The sequence below is a fragment of the Lathyrus oleraceus genome, chromosome 2, assembly GCF_024323335.1.
Source record: "Lathyrus oleraceus cultivar Zhongwan6 chromosome 2, CAAS_Psat_ZW6_1.0, whole genome shotgun sequence".
In the NCBI taxonomy this organism is placed as follows: Eukaryota; Viridiplantae; Streptophyta; class Magnoliopsida; order Fabales; family Fabaceae; genus Lathyrus; species Lathyrus oleraceus.
Genome location: NC_066580.1, coordinates 242,621,832 through 242,627,204, shown reverse-complemented (window position 1 = coordinate 242,627,204; position 5,373 = coordinate 242,621,832).

Below are 5,373 nucleotides of genomic sequence, written 5' to 3'. Positions count from 1 at the left end.
CCGGTTAACGCCCTGGGTTAACCGGTTAACGCAGGCAAAACAGCACATTTCCACAAAATATAACAGTGTTAACCGGTTAACGCCCTGGGTTAACCGGTTAACGCCCTGGGTTAACCGGTTAACGCAGGCAAAACAGCAGTTCCTGCGCTAACACAAGGCAGAATGCAGAGTTCTCCGCATTTTCCGCCGTTGGAGGACTTCCGGACCTCCGATTCAATTTCCGTAAAAAGCTACACGTTCGGGAAAACACTACTCATCCAATTACCGATTAAATTTCAGGTTTAACACAACTTATTCATCACAATTTTCAGCACCAACAATCCCAATTAGGGTCAATTTAACGGTTTATCACTACCCATGACATGTTAATCTATAATACCCATTAAACGACGATAAACCCCCCTTACCTGAGATAATCCGGCAACCTCTAAGCTTCAAGCTTTTCCGTTCTTCAAGCCTTGCTCTCTAGCTCTTCCTCTCTGCCCTTTCTCCACTTTTCACCTTTCAGCCGCTTCTCTGTTTCACGTGAAAACTCTTTACCAACAATGAAACCCTTTTTCCATATTCCAACTTATATATTTTCCACTAATTATTCCAAATAATATTAATAATAATAATAATCCAATAATTCAATTTATTTAATTAAATTATTACATATATTATTAACTTAATTAAATAATCCTCTTATTTAATTCGGGGTGTTACAACTCTCCCCTACTAAAAGAGTTTTCGTCCTCGAAAACATACCTCAAGCGAACAACTCTGGATAAGACTCTTTCATCTGACTCTCCAGTTCCCAAGTCACATTGCCACCTGTTGGTCCTCCCCAAGCTACCTTCACTAAGGCAATCTCTTTACCCCGCAACTGCTTCAACTCTCGATCCTCAATCCTCATAGGCGATATTTGAACAGTCAGGTTATCTCTCACCTGTACATCATCTACTTGGATCACATGCGACGGATCATGAATGTACCTCCTCAACTGAGACACATGAAAAACCTCATGCAAATTCGCAAGTGACGGCGGTAAAGCGATACGATAGGCTACCTCTCCTATCCTCTCCAAAATCTGATAAGGACCAATAAATCGAGGTGTCAACTTCTTCGACTTCAGAGCTCGACCAACTCCAGTTATCGGAGTAACACGAAGAAACACGTGATCTCCCTCTCGGAATTCAAGTGACTTCCTCCTCTTATCATGATAACTCTTCTGACGACTCTGAGCAATTCTCATCTTCTCCTGAATCATCTTAATCTTTTCTGTAGTCTGTTGAACAATCTCCGGTCCAACCACATCACTCTCACCGGACTCATACCAACATAACGGTGTCCGACATCTCCTACCATACAAAGCTTCAAACGGCGCCATACCAATGCTCGAATGAAAACTATTGTTGTAGGTAAACTCAATCAAAGGTAAATAACAATCCCAAGCACCTCCTTTTTCTAAAACACAAGCCCTCAAAAGATCCTCTAATGACTGAATCGTCCTCTCAGTCTGACCATCAGTCTGCGGGTGATATGCAGAGCTCAATCTCAGTTTAGTTCCCAAAGCCTTCTGCAAACCTTCCCAGAATTTCGATGTAAATCTAGGATCTCTGTCCGAAACAATACTCGACGGAATACCATGCAAACTTACAATTTTCTCAATATACAACTCAGCTAATTTCTCTAACGGATAGTCCATTCTGATCGGAATGAAATGAGCCGACTTCGTCAATCTATCAATAATCACCCAAATAGCTTTAAAATTCTTACTTGTCCTCGGTAAACCAGAAACAAAATCCATACTGATACTATCCCACTTCCACTCTGGAATAGCCAACGGTTGCATTAGCCCAGACGGCTTCTGATGCTCAACCTTTGACTTCTGACAAGTCAAACAAGAATAAACAAAACTCGCAATTTCTCTTTTCATTCCCGGCCACCAAAATAACTTCTTCAAATCATGATACATCTTCGTAGCTCCAGGATGAATACTCAAGCCACTACGATGTCCTTCCTCCAGAATACTCTTCTTAAGTTCAGTAACATCCGGAATACACACCCGACTACCAAATTTCAAAATACCATTCTCATCAACTCTGAATTCGCCACCTTGACCTTGATTCACTAGAGTCAACTTATCAACCAAAAGCATATCGGATTTCTGACCCTCTCTGATCTCATCCAGAATACCACTTGTTAACTTCAACATTCCCAATTTAACACTATTGTGAGTACTCTCACACACCAAACTCAAGTCTCTAAACTGCTCAATTAAATCCAATTCCTTAACCATTAGCATAGACATATGTAATGATTTCCGACTCAATGCATCAGCCACTACGTTTGCTTTACCCGGATGGTAATTCAAACCAAAGTCATAATCCTTCAGAAACTCTAACCATCTTCTCTGTCTCATATTCAGCTCTTTCTGATCAAACAAATACTTTAAACTTTTATGGTCACTGAAAACCTCAAATCTTGACCCGTACAAGTAATGCCTCCATAACTTCAGAACCAACACCACAGCCGCCAACTCTAAATCGTGCGTCGGATAGTTCCTCTCATGAACCCTCAGCTGTCTTGAAGCATAAGCTATAACCTGCTTATTCTGCATCAACACGCCACCCAAACCCAACAATGAAGCATCACAGTAAACTTCAAATGATTCTGACGAACTCGGTAATATCAGAATATGAGCAGTAGTCAACCTTCTCTTTAACTCTTGGAAACCTTCTTCACATTTTGAGTCCCAAACAAACGCTTGCCCCTTCCTAGTCAACATCGTCAATGGTAACGCCAATTTAGAAAATCCCTCAATGAACTTCCGATAATAACCAGCCAAACCAAGGAAACTTCGAATCTCAGCAACAGACTTCGGAGCTTCCCACTTAGATACCGCTTCTATCTTAGAAGGATCAAAAGCAACACCACCTCTTGAAATCACATGACCAAGAAAACTTACCTCTCCTAACCAAAATTCACACTTGGACAATTTAGCAAATAACTTCTTTTCTCGTAGAACTCCCAAAACCACTCTCAATTGTTCAGCATGCTCTTCTTCAGATTTCGAATACACCAAAATATCATCAATAAACACCACAACAAACTTATCTAGGTACGGATGGAAAATCCTATTCATATACTCCATAAATACTCCAGGCGCATTAGTCACACCAAAAGGCATTACCGAATACTCATAATGTCCATACCTTGTTCTGAAAGCAGTCTTCTGAATATCCTCGGTTTTCACACGGATCTGATGATACCCAGATCTCAAATTTATTTCGCTGAACACACTTGCACCAACCAACTGATCCATCAAATCATCAATCCTCGGCAAAGGATACCGATTCTTGATCGTCACTTTATTCAGTTGCCTGTAGTCCACACACAACCTCATAGTACCTTCTTTCTTCTTAACCAATAGCACTGGTGCACCCCACGGTGACACACTCGGACGAATAAATTTCTTATCCAACAGATCTTCCAACTGACTCTTCAATTCAGTTAACTCAACAGCAGACATACGGTACGGGGCCATCGATATCGGCCTGGTACCAGGTACCAAATCAATCGAGAACTCCACTTCGCGTTCTGGTGGTAATTCATTCACCTCTTCAGGAAACACATCAGGAAAATCACACACCACGGCTAGATCACAAATCACCATTTTATCTTTAGCCTCCAAATTCGCTAACAGCATAAACAACTCTGCCCCATCAGCTACTTCCTCACTCACCTGCCTGGCTGATAGAAACAAACTCTTTCCCTCCTCAATCTCAGGAAAGACCACCGTCTTATCAAAACAATTGATAGAAACTCGGTTAAACACCAACCAGTTCATACCAAGAATAACATCAATCTGCACTAGTGGAAGACACACTAGGTCCATCCCAAAGTCTCTACCAAAAATACTCAAAGGACAATTTAAACAAACCGAAGTAGTAGTCACTGAACCCTTCGCAGGAGTATCAATTACCATACTACCAAACATCTCAGATATTTCTAACTTAAGTTTCACAGCACAATCCAAAGATATAAAGGAATGGGTCGCACCTGTGTCAATAATAGCTACAAGAGGAAAGCCATTAATATAACACGTACCTCGGATAAGTCTGTCCTCACTGGAGGTTTGAGTTCCGGTCAATGCGAACACCTTCCCAGTCTGAGATTTCTTTGGCTTCTGACACTGACTTCCAATATGCCCTTCTTCGCCACAATTAAAACAAATCATTTCCTTGTGCTTGCAATCAGCTATTGCATGACCAGTCTTACCACAGCGAAAACACCTCTTTACCTCAACAGTGCATACATTACTCTTATGACCAGCCTGACCACATTTGAAGCAAACTATACCAGCAGGAGCACCTCCCCTATTGGTCCTCTGAGCCGGAGCAGCTCCTTGTTTCCCTTTTCCCACTGGGGCATCATACGGCTTGCCACGGTTTTGATGTTGCTTGCCCCTGCGGTCACTGACAATCTTGTAATGAGCATTATTGTCTTCTTCAAATATCCTGCAGCTATCAACCAATTCAGTAAAAATGCGTATCTTCTGATACCCAACAGCCTTCTTAATTTCAGAGCGCAGTCCATTTTCAAACATGATGCACTTTGAAAATTCAGCACCAGCACCAGTGTAATGAGGATAAAATTTGGACAACTCCACAAATTTTGCAGCATAATCAGTGACAGACATGTTTCCTTGCTTCAGCTCAAGGAACTCAATTTCCTTCTTACCCCGGACATCTTCCGGATAATATTTTTTCATGAATTCTCTACGGAATACATCCCAAGTAATGACTTCACCTGCCACGGTCAACCTCTCGTGAGTCTCTAGCCACCAGTCATCAGCTTCGACTGCTAGCATGTGAGTACCATACCGAACCTTCTGAGCTGGAGTGCAATCCATAACACGGAAGATTCTCTCAATCTCTTTCAACCATCCCAAGGCTGCATCTGGATCATGCTTCCCTTTAAACACCGGTGGATTCTCTCTCTGAAAAGTCGCCAAGCTACGTGATCCAGCATCTCCACCAGCATTTGGCAAGTTCTGCACAGCTTGTGCCATCGCTTGCATTGCGGCAGCCATTGCAGCGTCATTCCTTCCAGCCATTTCAACTTATCAATACAACACAACTTAAAGTTAGATCGGTAACAATACACAATTATTAGATAGTAATGACACGACAACTGGCCGGACAGACCGACCTGCTCTGATACCACTAATGTAACACCCTTCTAAAATACCCCAAATATTTAATAACAGCAACAAATATATATCAGAGTAATTATGCACCAAGGGTGTCACACAACACTTCACATCATTACAACTGTCATGCTCTTTTATTAGCTCAAAACATAAAACATTTGCACAAAACGCAGCGG